At 42.0% G+C, this 15438-nt stretch overlaps 1 protein-coding gene across 1 annotated transcript in view; it reads right to left on the bottom strand.

The window, feature by feature from the left end:
• podn (podocan) overlaps positions 1-7547 on the bottom strand; it is a 44761-nt gene extending 37214 nt beyond the window's left edge. The window contains exons 1-2 of the mRNA XM_074669248.1: positions 7397-7547; positions 5626-5707 (exon numbers count right to left, since the gene is read on the bottom strand). The gene's annotated coding sequence lies outside the window, so the exon portion shown is untranslated. The remainder of the gene's footprint in view (positions 1-5625; positions 5708-7396) is intronic.
• Between the last annotated feature and the right edge of the window lie 7891 nt (positions 7548-15438).

The raw sequence follows: 15438 nt of genomic DNA, 5'->3' as shown, positions 1-15438 counted from the left end.
CTGTGGCTGGAGGCTGACTCCTTCTAATCCAGACCCTGGAGGGTGAGGAAACTAATCCTGCTCTGAGCCCAGCACGGATGAACTGGTAGAAAAATATTGGCAAATGGAAATTTGTGGATTAGAGCTGGAGTCCAGAGGGACAGTGAAGTACTTAAAAACTTTCTAAGTCCAAAGTCAGTTCTAAAAGATGTGTCTGGGATTCAGAATCAAATGAGAAGCTGAACTTTCAAAAATCATCAGATGATAGTGAAACCGCACATTAACAAACGCCTTTTAAGGGATTTGACTCACACAAAGGTTAAGGTGGCTGAAGTGATGATTTAATTTAGGGATCTCTGTGCAGTTCAGAGTGGCTCAGACTTTGTCATAAGACATTTGAAGAGAAGACTTATTATTTGTCGTTCCACCTTGGTTTCTCTGACTATGCAGTCTGGTCTATCCATTTTTTTGTACTTTACTACACAAAACCATTGGTTTTAATCTTTACAAATATCACAGAACAAACTGTTCCTTGTTTTGAGTTCAAAGGTAAAAAATTATTTGAAAAAAAGGAGATCTCAAAACAAGAGATAAACAAATAGTATGTTGGATTTAAGGCAATTCATGACCAGTTATCAAACTGTGCTAATAGTACTTAATACTGTGCATCACTTTCACGTTATCACCATCTAACTCCTGACGTAACACAAGCACTGAAAACGTTGACAAAGCTCTGCAGATCTGTGCAGTTTACTCCAGTTTTCACCTGATGTTGATCGAGATGAGCTGTTAGCATCTCTTCTCTGTGTGGGGCAGAGTTGAGCTGTGTGCTCTCTGCATATTGTCTATGATAGATTCACAGAAAGGTAAGTCCCTACCCAAATGTAAAAACTGTCGCTGTAAGATGACAGTAAGATAACAGTCAAATACAGGCAGCTGGGATGGTTATTTCCTGTTATTTTACAGAGCATGTGCTGTAATTTATCTTGACGGTATAATACTGTATACTGGGTTAGAGGATATGAATGTGAATTAATTGTTAAATACTGGTGACCCTGCTATCAGTGTTTTACCACTCTTTTAGAGCAAAGTAATTTTGTTGTGACAGGGTTTTGTAACCATGAGTGAGGAGGAAACACGGTGTATATGAGACCCTGCTGAACACTGAGGTGTTGAGCAGGGGGACTGACTGTATGTGCTCCAAGGCGTTGACCTGCTGCCTTTTCTAACCCTAACCTATCAACGCAATTCATTTATCAACGAACCCCACATAACCAGTTTGTGCCATGTGGGGTGAAACACAGACAGCCTGTCCATGCTGTTGAGTAGACAGCTGGTCCGTGCCTTGGACAGCTGGTCTATGCCATGTGGAGCAAAGACAGGTAGTCTGTGCCACGTGAAGCACAGACAGCAACAATTTTTTTTTTTACAATGTTAAATTAAATTCAAACATCACCGACTGCCCTCTCCTCACACTGGGAGAACTGCACCATTCCTGTTGCCTCCAAAAGGCGGGAAAAATAACCAAGGACCCCTCTCACCCCGGACACCACATGTGTAATCTGTTACCGTCAGGCAGGCAGTACAGGTCAATCATCACAAGGACAAACAGGTTCAGAGACAGTTTCTACCCAACAGCAGTAAGGGCAGTGGTGTGCGGTCAGGGGAGGCAGGGGAGGCAGTGCCTCCCCTTGGCTAACAAGAAAATATATGTATATATATATATATATATATATATATATATATATATATATATATATATATATATATATATATATATATATTTACATACATTTTTATGAAAATATTTTATTCAGTTGTTCGTATACAATTTGTCATAATTAAAAAATAAAAAAAAGGAAATTGCTGATTTGTCAATAAGAGGGAGGCTAACAGAGGGGACAGACAGCGTTTCGCGCTGGCTACATGCTTGTAATGTGCGTTGGAGGCAGAGACTCCGAGAGAGAGAGAGACCGTTTACTTGAAATCACAACGTTTTGCAGGTTGGCACATGCATACTAAGGTCTCACGCTGATTAACATGGGCATCAATGAGGCACAGCGCTTCTCTGCCTCCGCAGGTTGTAATGCCCCACCCTCTTTGAGGTCTCGCGATAGTTTGTTAGTGCAGACGTTTAATAGAGTATACCGGAGGTGCCTGGCCTGAGTTCTTGTGTTGGTGAGATACGGGTTATTTTTGTTTGCATTTTGCTCTTGCTCCTGTGATGTAAATCCTGTAGAAATGCAGGTGAACGTATGTTTCAGGTTTTAATTGGTATTTCGTCTCGTTAACTCCGGGACTTCAGTCTGTCTCTGAACCGTAGATGGGAAAGCTGATAAACATTTATTTACTTGGCTCGTTGCTGGTAACTGGTGTCTAGGAGTCCGGGCCAAAGTGAAGGAAAAGACTAAAGAGGAGGAAAAAAAGAAGCACCTTGTGCACAACCGCACATTTATTGAGGAAACAAAGACCAAAATAATGTACTCCCACCCCACACACACCATGCATGCACTCAGACCGTCTCTTCTTCTGCTATGTCACATGCACACACACACACACACACACACACACACACACACACACACACACACACACACACACACACACACACACACACACACACACACACACACACACACACACACTCACAGCACAGACTGTCACCGCGTTAAAGGGGCAGGGCTGGCCAGTAACAGTTTGTATTAGCAAATGTGAGCAGTGCACTGTATATATAACACACACATATAGAAACTTCAACTTTAGCTGGCTGCCTGCCTCCCTCGTTATACACCTCACCGCACTTTACTGAGTAAGGGTCCTGAACAAAGACTCAAATCACTTCCTCATTTGTCGTCATATAATTACAATATAACAACTACCTCTACGTCATCAATGCACCTGAACATGGCAGCTATTTTGCACTTTGCACTGTTTTGCGCTGACTAAAGGGCTTTTGCAATTTTGTTGTACTTGATGCAATGACAAATAAAGTTCTATTACTATTCTATTACTATTACTATCAAACATGACAGGATTTAACTATTGTCGTTTCCTTGTAAATCTATGGTAATTTGTTACAGTGATATGTCGAGCTGATTCACTAAGGATATGGATACAACTTATGTGTGCAGGGGATAAGCCTCAGGCTGATTTGACCCCTGATTATTGTAATGACAGCTTGTCAAAGTAATAAAAACTGACTTTTTGTACAGATATAGTATTTGTTTAAGTCCTCCAGAGGTCAAAATGCTGTTAGAATCACTGTCCCTTTCAGCAGATGGTAAATACTTTCTTTTATCTGCTTGGGGTTGTCAGTGCCTGGGGTAGCAGGCGCAAAAGTAGCACAATATTTTAATGAGGCCCAAAATTCTGATTGGTCAAAACAACTACAGTGTTTAATTTTTCTAAACGGTAGGCAAACACATTGATAAAGTTGAAAAGGCATGAACAATGAGAAGGTTATCGATAGTTTGATATCTTTAATGTCATCTTTGAATAAATATTTTGTGAAGCTTTGTTTGCTTGATGAGATAGTGAAATACTTAAAGACAATCCCTCCAGCCTCAGCTGCAACCTGTTTTCAAAGATGATAAGAAAATGTTTGCAGCCCAAATGATCAGAGAGTCCTACTGAGCATGTTATCTCCTTATTAATAACACTGTCTGTGGGAGAATGTGAGCAAGCTGACACCAGCGCTGAGTTTAGAAGACCTGATTTCACAAACTTCCCAGACGATCCAGTTTCTCAAACTGGAAACTTGTTTTTTCAGCCTCAGTGTTCATCATCTAATCTAGGTCACTCCACGAATACAGCAACAGTCACATCCTGTTGTCTCATTACAATTAGCAAAAGACCCAAACGAAGAGTGAGTTTATAAAATCTCTCTGACCAATAAAACATCATTTACTCACAGTTTGACCTCAAGTATGTCAGCTCAGCAGGTCGTAAACTAGACTTTTTCCCTGACAGTCTGCATTGTTGTTCTGAATATGGGACACACTGACAAGAATTTTCCTATTTGTTCAGACTTTTTGTGTTTGCAGGCCAAGTTCAGTCTCACAGAAACTTCCAGAGATATTCAGTGATTCAGAGGACTTACCAATCCTCTGAAGGATCCCTGAAATACGTTTTTGCTCAAGCTTTTGGGTTATTAATTTAATAAAAATAAAAATAAAATAAAAAGAAAAAAGAAAATCCTTATGTAATGCTTTAGTCATTTGAGAAGATCTCTTTAAGGTCTTGTGCTATTTTTTTAGATGGACAGTTAAAGTTATATTCATTTAAATACAGTATGTGTAACCTGGTTAAAGCTAAAAAGGATTTAAAAAGCTATTATTGACCCAAGGCAATGAGCCAATCACAGTCCATATAGCCATTCCCATACACTCAGACAGTGTCTGCCTGGACGCCCATTGAAATGCATTACAGAAAGTCAGATTTTGTTCAGTTTATGAGGCTTTTCTGGGACTTTAAGTTAATAAATGGTCAAACAGTGTTCATGGGGAATATGCAACTGTGACACAAAGTATCCTGAGAGGCTGGGTGACGAAGTGTATTTTTTACCCTTTCCTAAGACACATCTCAACAGAGAAAAGTGTCTTCTTTGGATAAAGTTGTGCAGTAGACCACAACATCAGCTCTGTGTGAATCAAATGGAGGAGGATGTCTTCTTCAGTTCTAAGTAAGCTGACATTATATCTGAGGCATCAGATTGTGACTTCACCGTGAAGAAATATAAAGTTATCTTTAAGATTTGAACCACCACTGCAGTCTGATGGATGCTTTGGGATTTTCTCTAGCGTTAGCTAAAGTTAGCCAAGCGTTAGCCAAGCGTTAGCCAAGCGTTAGCTCCTACCTGCGATGTTCATCATGTCTCTTTGTTTGTTGGGCATTCATTGGCCTGTTTTGTTCTAGATTTTTGTTCTTTTGTGATTGTATATCATTGTTAGCTGTTGTCCAAAAGGCTCCAGTTAAATTTACATTAGCTTCTGGAGCTTTGCTTTATTAGCTTATCAGTAAAAGCTGAGATGACAAAAGTTGCCAAACTGCTGAATGATTCAGTGTAAATACTGTAGCTCCAAACTAACAGAGACTCACTCTTGGTAAAGATGGTTAAAATATAAAACAGGTTGTATTTTTGTCCTGACCAATGCTGATCCTCGATCTTGTTGTCTGAGATGCTGATGCTAACCAGATGCTGTTTATCAGGTTTGCTCTGGGAGCTGTAAATTTAGTCTGTAACTGAAGCTTTTTATCGACCTTCTCAACAATAAAATGATTCATCTATCCCTCCAAGGTGGACTTTAGAGCCTTTTGGTGACTTTTAGATGATCTGTGATCATTCTGTCTGGAGAAATCCCCAACATCATTCTGTGAAATGTGTCCTACTGTGACACCTGCCATAGCGCCTGTTACTGAATGTTTGTCAGAGTGAGTGGAGGGGGCGTGGCTTAACCATAGATCAGCTATTGATGACACTACGGACTTTGGGGCTTAAGACTATAAAAAAGGTAATGTTTTTGTTGAGTTTTTGCGATATAATCACATAAAAATAAAGGAAAATATGTCTGAAGGGATGACACCCTTCACCCAGCTGTCTCCAAACAGGTAACTGGAATAAATAATTAAAAAAAAAATTTTACCTACCAAAACAAAAGCCAAGTTCAGCTGGCTCTCCGTCCTTTCTCTTTGCTGAGTGTAAAGCGTCAGGTCTTACCAACTGTGAGGGCTGATAAAACAGAAAACATACAATTAGCATCACTCTTACAGCCAGCTCTCTGTGGTTTTAAAGGTCCCATATTCTGCTCCTTTTCTGCAGTTTAATATGAATCATTGATGTCTTCATGTAATGGTAGTAACATGTTTTAGTCCAAAAAGCCAATAAATCAAGCACAGCAGCATTGTTTCCAGGCTCTCATAGCCCCTCTGTTCAGAACGCTCTGATTTAGTGGGCGTGGCCTTCATATGTAAATGAGCCACCGCTGATACCGCCCTGCTCTTCTGCGTCACTGAGTGCACAAAGTTTAGAAAACAGCGAAGCTTGTTTACTGTAACATTACAGGATAAAACAACAGGCTAACTGCAGCTAAAGTTAGCATCCTGAAGCTAACACAGAGACAGGGGGGACACTGAGGAAAAGCTCTTACATCTGCTCCACAGCACACAGCATTTAAAATACTCACATTTCCAGGGTTCGGGGATTGTTGGTGGATGGTTGGTAATGCGCCTGGATTCAGGACCAGTCTATTCTCTAGCCCTCTGTTGTACTGTCCAAAGTTGGAAAAGCAGGCAGCCGTGAAGTGACTAGCACACACATGCACAGTTTTACTGAGTGTAGCTGGTACATTCCCTTTATAAATGAACTCTAGCCTCTAGCCTTTCTTCTTCTGAGATGGGAAGCTTATGCATGGAACTATGTGGTTGTTTACAGCCAAAAACAGCCATACTAGCTGCTGGAGAGATTTCTCTCCAGATGTGGGGAGAGGAGTGGGCGGGGGTATCTGCTCCGGTGGACCAATCAGGTCAGACTTGCTCCTGATTATTCAAAAAAGGGACTCGCTGACGTCGGCAAACCCCGGAAATTCCAAACAGCTTGTTCTAGGTCAGGATTTCATATTCACAAGCACTACTAAGTACAGGTTTTGTCATTAAATATCACCTTTTGTGGGCTGGGAGGAAAGACAAAGACCCAAAAGTGTAACTAAAAGACTTAATAAAGTGATTTTTGCATAATATGGGACCTTTAAATCATTTGTTCACATGCATTCACAAACATGTGTAACCTCAAGACAGAAGAAACTCTAGACACAGAAAAACGATCAGTTCAGCTGTTTGCAACCACCTGACTTTAGCAAAAGATCTGCAATCCCAACAGGGGGAGCAGTTATTGACAGAAGCCCTCAAGGTCAAACTCAAGGCAGACTAAAAGCCCACCATCAACTGAGCTTTCCAGGTGGTCCAACCTCTGTAACACCACAGAGTCTTCAGCAAACACTCACACAGAGAAAATCCAAACACAGCAAATGAAAAATAAAAGCTTGAGCAACTTCAAGCCCTTGTTGTACGTTGTTGACCCTGGCTGGAGTAAAAACATACAATCAAGAGGTTGCAGAGGACCGACACAAAATCAGCAGCACTCTCATGAACTGCTCCAACATGAGGGATAGTGTTTGTTGGCAGAGATGGTGAGCCTGTTGACAGTCATCATTTTTGTTTCTGCTCTCTCTCAGCCGAGCAGAGGTCATCAAGTAGCTTTACAGCTCTGTTTAGTGGTCTGGCTTGTCTGAAGGGTTATCATGCAGGGATGAATGACGCTGACACTTAAAGCTCCCTCAAATCTCCACAAAATGTTACAGCTACCCACAAACATGCAGCAGTAAAATTCCTGCAAAAGCAACATTCTGGTTTGCTACTTTACCCCTTCTGTCCGACGTTTGCTGAAAGGCACTGAAGTCTGACGTCCAGTCCGAACACACACTGTCCCATAGCAGTTGAGAAGTCGCACATCCACTGTAGCTACCCTCCAGATGTGTGAGGGACAGTGGGAGTGGGAGAGGGAAAGTTAGGAAAGGAAGGGAAACAGGCGAGAGTGAAAAGGAAGGGAGTGAGTAAGAGGAACAGCTTTGACCTGAACAGGAGCCAAATACAAATTCTTTCCTTTTGTTTTTTCATATTTCTTTCCAAGAATTTATTTTTTTCCCTTGACGTAGCAGGTCTGTGCAGTTTAACCGCAGTGAGTTATGGTTGTTGTTGTGGGTTAATGAGCTGAAGTTTGCCAAATTACCTCTGGATTTAACAGAAGAACAAACACAATCCCTCAGGATTTGTGTGAGATTATAATCAAAGACTTCAAAAGAGGCAGAATAACGTCAAATAGGTACGGAGACAGTCTTTTCTCAATACAACCTGAATTTAAACCACTAAAGTGCAGGAGATGATTGAGAAAAGATGTGAAAAAATGTGCTTCAGCTTGTCAACAGCATTAACATCTTCCCATTAAATCTCCGTTTGGGCACAAGAGAGACAAATCATCCCAAATATCCAAGTCATAAATAAAATTATGGAGGAACACTACGCCAGAGAGGGGAGACAGGATATGAGCTAATGCCCCATGTGTTCTGGACCACGCATCTTTTCAATAAGCTCATCTCCCCACAGACACTGTGAGTGGACATCTGTGGGCATCAGCACAGAGCACTTAACTTCACACTTACATGCATGATTAGACGCAGGGAGCGACAACATTCAAATTGAGCCTTTTTATTTGTTACATCAGAGATCTTTCTCAAATATCTGTTCAAGGCGTTTTTCATCTATTGCTGGATTATTGTTCCTGTGTTGATGACATATCACTGCATAAAATTACATCCGATATATTCCAACTTGGTAGAGCAGTATAATGTTAATATTTTGTGATACTGTTTGCATAAAGATGCTGTAGGGAGGATATGTTTTAACTGTGCCTCGTCACCTTCTGGCCCGGATTCTTGAACAAATTTTCTAAGTTTAGTCAACTTTTTACGGGATACAATGCCACCAGGTAAGGTATTTCTTGGTACAGTTACATGGCCTCGTTGTTTGAAACGTGACAACAAGCAAACCTAAGTTTGTACCGTATGTTGGTAGCCGGCTTTATGTAACATTATTAGCAGCCCGTCGGCTAACGACGTAAGTAGCGACTACTGTAAGTAGTCTAGTAGCTGTCTATATTAAGTGCAGCTGACAGTCCGGTGTGTTGAATGGATGTTCCCAATTATTACATGTTGTTGGTTGTTTATCCTTATGGGCTCTAATTTCATAGACCAGGCGCAAGCGCAGGCCCACCTGATCTGCGCCGGCCTTCGCCACACAGACAAGGTGTGACCGGCGCACTTTGCAAGTTACCGGCAGTGCCAAGAGAAGCGCAGTCAAGGCGCAGAGGAGCGCGTCCACGCCTCCCTCCGCGCAAATGGCAGAGAGGGAGGAGAAAAGCAGTGAGTGGGTTTAACACAGCCGAGCGCTGTTTTCCCCAATCAAATGAGCGCCTCTCCTTTCCTTTAAATGCCCTGCGGCCGAGGCGCAGCTTCTGATTGGTCTGAGTGATCCCCAGCACCCCGGAAACAGTGTACTGGAAAGACCTGGTAGCGGAGACAGTCAGAGCCGCTGTCCCTGCAGCAGGAGAATGGACAGCGGGGCGCATCGGAGGACAAGAAGAGCGTCACAGTGTGGGCCAGCTCCCGGGACAGATGTAATCTGTTCCTTTGTCATTAATAGGAGTACAAAATGAAGAGACAGTTACACAGCTGGCCTATCCATTCAGAATACTTTTGATCCCCCTGCACTCCTGGTTTGTCATCACCAAATAGCAGAACATTTGGTGATATACTGTATACTCTCCCAGTGTCACCACCTCATCCTCCTTTCAATAATGTACTCCATCTTTTTAGATCAAGTTAAAAATAAAGACTAAAACAGAGAAATATGGGAAATCACAGGTAAATTCTGAGTGACATACATTTATTTTTTCTCTTTTTCTTCTTCTTTTCTCTCCCTCTTTTCTTTTAATCAATCAATCAATCTTTATTTATATAGCGCCAAATCATAACAAATGTTATTTCAAGACACTTTACAAAAACATCTACAGGTCTAGACCCGTAAATGTTAATAAAATTTTATTAGCAGAAACCCAACATCAAGACAAGATAAGGAGTCTTATCTTATCTTAATCCACCATGAGTACAGGACTTTGCAGCATTTAGCAAGCTACAATGGAGAGGAACAACTTCCCTTTAACAGGCAGAAACCTCGGACAGAACCAGACTCATGTTAGACAGACAGATAGAGGAGAGAGAGAATGGGGGGGGGGGGATAGGGATACACACACACGCACACAGACACACACACACACACACAGAAAGAGAGAGAGAGAGAAACAGACGCAGTCTGAAGTTTGGCGCTGTGGCGACAGTTAAGGTGAAACCAGCAGGCCAAATCCAAAGCTGTAGTAGCTGGTGTCGGACAGGAGCACAGCAGCAGGCCGTCTTCTTCACCGATCCCCAGGAACCTACAAGACAAACTCAGAGCCTCCCAGAGAGGTGTATGGTCAGTAACTATAACAGGACATTAAGACTAGACGTTAGACTGACAGATAGAGAGGGAAACAGGAGTCCTGTGTGTCAGTTCCCCCCAGCAGTCTAAACCTATAGCAGCATGACTAAGAGCTGGTTCAGACCTGATCCAGCTCTAACTGTAAGCTTTATCAAAAAGGAAAGTTTTAAGTCTATTCTTAAAGGTTGAGACCGTGTCTGCCCCCCTGACCTCAACCGGTAAGTTATTCCAAAGAAGAGGAGCCTGATAACTAAAGGCCCGACCTCCCATACTACTTTTAGAGACCCTAGGTACAACAAGCAGACCAGCATGTTGAGAACGCAAAGACCTAGACGGATTATACGGAACAATTAAGTCTTTAAGATACGATGGCCCGATGCCATTAAGCGCTTTGTAAGTCAAAAGAAGAATTTTCAACTCTATCAGTGTAACCAGTGTAACCAGTAGAGACGCTAACACTGGAGAGATGTGCTCTCTCCTCCCAGTCCAAGTCAGTACCCGAGCGGCAGCATTCTGAACCAGCTGAAGAGTCCTAATAGACTTATTAGGACAGCCGGATAAAAGAGAGTTACAGTAGTCCAGCCTAGAAGAAACGAAAGGATGGACCAGTTTCTCAGCGTCGCTCCGAGACAAGATGTGTCTAATTCTCTTGATATTACGAAGATGAAAAAATGCCATCTTTGAGACCTGTTGGATGTGAGAGTTAAAGGACAGGTCCTGATCCAAAAGAACTCCCAGGTTCCTGACAGTGGTGCTGGAAGCCAAGCTGATGTCGTCAGAGGCGGCGATGTTGTTCAAGAAAGCTTCTCTGAGATGTTTAGGTCCAAGAACAATGACTTCAGTCTTCTCTGAGTTCAGCAGTAAGAAGTTTCTGCTCATCCAGGACCTTACTTCTTTGAGACATGCTTCAAGTTTAGATAGGCGGTTGGTTTCTTCAGGCTTCATTGACAAGTAAAGCTGAGTGTCATCTGCATAGCAGTGAAAGTTAATGGAATTAAATGAAATGAGAGAAGTCAGATATATACTCAGTATCAGATGTTAAGGCTGTTTATTGTTTAATTGTAAGATGTGCATCAAACTTCCAGCTGCCGTCAGGTTAACTTTCCATTATGACAAACGGCTTTAATCTGACATCAGATGTGACGGGACAGTTAATATAGATACAAATGTATATGCTGGTTCAGACAGTTACATTAAATAGTGATTGCTGTGATTGTTTATTGCATTAAAATGGGCCTGACACTCTGGAAACCTGCCTCTGAGGCTTTGTTGACATGTGCTCACATGTGCGCCTGTCACCAAATTACAGCTGCGTGGGGTGCGCTCCGCTTTGCGCCTAGAATAGACCAGGTTGGAACTGGCGAGCTTTCAGCGCACTTTTTTGGCACGAAATTATCACTTCGCCAACATGAATCTGCCGACACCTCCCCCTGGTGCGCCGTCACACCCATCTCTGCGCAGACGGTCTACCAAATTGTCAAACTGGCAGCACACGGCGGTGCGCAGCACGAAATTAACACTGCACAGAGTGCGCCAGGCTTGCGCCCCCTGCACTGCGCCACCAAATTAGAGCCCTATGTGTTTATTATGGGAAATCTAATAATGTTTTTTTTATTGATTGTTCGAGTTGAGTTGGGACCGACTAATTGAATGATTGTTTTTGTGGCCGTGTTTAATAAGTAACTAACTTGGCCGTTCAGAGGATATTAAGATCACAAGCTCGCCCAATCAGAGGCACAGTTCAGGGTCACATGACCTACAGGTACCCTATAACTGTACACAAAGCCCTTGCCCTTACCAATATGGTCGCTATGGCCGATGGATGTGCTTCATTTACCGTTTCAGAGACAGACGGGGAGACCATGTCCATGTTTGATACAGTCTATGGTGGGTTCCCTCTGGGTACTCCAGCTTCCTTCCACAATCCAAAAACATGCTCATCAGGTTAACTGGTCATTCTAAATTGTCCGCAGGTGTGAGTGTGTGTGTGTGAATGGTTGTCTGTCTCCATATGTCAGCCCTGTGACTGACTGGCGACCAGTCCAGGGTGTACCCCACCTCTTGCCCAATGACAGCTGGGATAGGCTCTAGCCACCCCGTCTATCCTGTTCAGCCACCCTGAACAGGATAGACGGTTTGGAAAATGAATGAATGAATGAAAAATGCTAACTTGTCTGAATTAATGGAGCTGAACACTCCTGCTGCGGTCAAGATGAGTGTGCAGCTTTATGATGACATAGACTGATAATTTCTCTATAGATCTGTGTTCTATATTTTCTGTATTCATAATAAAATTATTAAACCTATTTCGTCTGTTAAAAGAAGGCCCAACACTTTGTCTTTCATTTCCCAACAATTAGCCTGAAATTCTGTCGAATAATTTTTTCGACAGTAGCCAGTCCAAATGTAGTCCAGATGTTTCCGGAAACAGACTGCTGTTCATTCTACAGATGAGAGAAATCCTTGGAGTAATCATTCTCTATTGTTTGAAAGTGTAAAATAAAAAAATAACATTCCCTGAACTGAAAGTTAGTTTTTATACAATTCACTGTCATCTACACGGACTACTCCTTTACTGGTGATTACTATCTGGGGTAATAATTTCCACCAAGGCCGACTAAAAACTGATCCACCTCACTGAATCCTCCAGAATTGGTTTTTGGAACAGAAGCCACAGAGTGCAGAGCAGAGTGACAGTGACGCATGCCTGAACTCCAGATTCTGGGTCACTTGCAGTGACTCTGTTCGGTTTTAAGCCAAGAGAGAGAGAGAGACAGACCTCCTTGAAATGGGAGCAAACACTCTGATCCATGCTCTAGTCATTACTCATCACATTTTCTGGCGGGATGTTTTCCCAAAAGAGGGGCTCAGGACACTACAACATGTTTTTAATAACTTTCCACAGATTCAGTGGAACACGGTTTGAGGACTGTCTCACAGTGATCGCTCCTTCAACAACACACTGAACAGACTGGAGCAGGTTGCTGCTCCTCATGTTTCCTCATGTTGTGTAAGCTGTGTTGAAGGTAATGAGGGAATATTCTGGCTTTTGTCTCGTTTGAAAAGCAAACAGAGCTCTGTTTTGTCTGCTCTTTTAAAATATGGACACGTAGTCGAAGAGCCCAGGCAGGAAAATGTTTAGTTTACACATTCTATCACTACCAGCTGGGATATTTCCTGCTGTCTGTGCTCACAGATGTCTGAATTTTATAAACTGTGTGTTTTTGTTGTTCTTAAACTAACTTTGTTTTCTGGGCGGTGTTTTTCAGGGGGCTGCTGTCTTGTTTCGTGTAAGAGCAGATAAACAAATCAAGGTGTTAAGGCTCTTCTGAAACCAAGAGGCCTTCACAGCATGCAGCCTTCACTTGTGTGTTGGTTTCCAACCCACAGTATCTGAATCTTAATGTTCTATTTTCATAGTTTTGCTGCTTGTGTTGATGTTTCTTTGGAGGTCATTTCCCAGAGTGCAGAGTTTGTCCTTCAAACAAAACCCTGGAGTTTCTGGAGACGTTCGTCAGAGGACCTGTACCCAGGCTGAGCCACTGTTGGGTTATATAACCCACAGAGAGCAACAAACACTGGGTTCAGGTCAGAGTGACAACAGAGCAAACTGGGAAAAAGAAACTAGGGTAAATACAATTAATGTTAATTTGCACTTTAAAGGTGCATTCCACTGATTTTTGTGGCATTCCTCCATCTTGGGAATAAAAATAAAATAAAATAAAAAGACCAACAAATTGTTGGTTCAAGAAAGACAACTTTTTAATGTATGCAATGCGCTGAGGTAAGGTTTTCATCAACAGTTGGGTAGAGCCATGCTTTGAAACTTGACAAGCAAACTACACTCAACAAAAATATAAACGCAACACTTTTGTTTTGGCTCCCATTTTTCATGAAATGTACTCAAAGATCTAAAATTAATTCCAGATAAACAATACTACCATTTCTTTCAAATGTTGTTCACAAATCTGCCTAAATGTGTGATAGTGAGCACTTCTGCTTTGCTGAGATAATCCATCCCACCTCACAGGTGTGCCACATCAAGATGCTGATCTGACACCATGATTAGTGCACAGGTGTGCCTTGGACTGTCCACAATTAAAGGCCACTCTGAAGTGTGCAGTTTTGTCTCACAGCAAAATGCCACAGATGTGGCAAGCATTGAGGGAGTGTGCAATTGGCACCGCCGTGCGCTGCCAATTTGGCAATTTGGTAGACCGTCTCCGCAGAGATGGGTGTGACGGCGCGCCAGGGGGAGGTGTCAGCAGATTAAAGACACAACTCAGCAGAGGGCTAGGTGAGTCAGCACATGACACTACTGAATGAGTTATGGTTACATTGACAGAAAAATATATAGCATTAATAGTCCTTTATTGGCTTGCATTTATCTGGTGGAGCAATTTTTGACACTCCAAACTAGTGATGATTTTGTCATACTTTTTGAAAGGGAAAATGTAAATGTCAAATGAAAAATGCTGTAAAAAAAAAAAAGATAAATTGAGTATATATATATATATATATATATATATATATATATATATATATATATATATATATATATATATATATATATATATATATATATATATATTTTTAAGGTATATATAAATTTATAAAGATATTTTTCTTTCAGTTGTTGGTATACAATTTGTCATAATTAAAAAATAAAAAAAGGAAATTGCTGATTTGTCAATAAGAGGGAGGCTAACAGAGGGGGACGGACAGCGTTTCACGCTGGCTTCATGCTTGTAATGTGCGTTGGAGGCAGAGACTCAGAGAGAGAGAGAGACCATCCATCCATCCATCCATTTTCTATACCGCTTATCCTGTTTAGGGTCGCGGGTGGCTGGAGCCTATCCCAGCAATCATTGGGCAAGAGGCAGGGTACACCCTGGACTGGTAGCCAGTCAATCGCAGGGCGAGAGAGAGACCGTTTACTTGAAATTACGTTTTGCAGGTTGGTGCATGCGTACTAAGGTCTAACGCTGATTAACGTGGGCATCGATGAGGCACAGTGCTTCTCTGCCTCCACAGGTTGTAATACTGCACCCGCTTTGAGGTCTCGCGATAGTTTGTTAGTGCAGATGTTTAATAGAGTAAACCGGAGGTGCCTGGCCTGAGTTCTTGTGTTGGTGAGATACGGGTTATTTTTGTTTGTATTTTGCTCTTGCTCCTGTGATGTAAATCCTGTAGAAATGCAGGTGAACGTATGTTTCAGGTTTTAATTGGCATTTCGTCTTGTTAACTCCGGGACTTCAGTCTGTCTCTGAACCGTAGATGGGAAAGCTGATTAACATTTATTTACTTTGCTCGTTGCTGGTAACCGGTGTCTCGGAGTTGTTGGAAAAGAGGTGAGTTGTATGACATACATCT

Source organism: Halichoeres trimaculatus, unplaced genomic scaffold (assembly GCF_033239565.1).
Source record: "Halichoeres trimaculatus isolate MK-OKI-2021-1 unplaced genomic scaffold, fHalTri1.1 fHalTri1_scaffold_4, whole genome shotgun sequence".
Taxonomy (NCBI): domain Eukaryota; kingdom Metazoa; phylum Chordata; class Actinopteri; order Labriformes; family Labridae; genus Halichoeres; species Halichoeres trimaculatus.
Note: the sequence above shows the minus strand (reverse complement) of the source record. Positions and strands in the feature narration are given on the sequence as shown.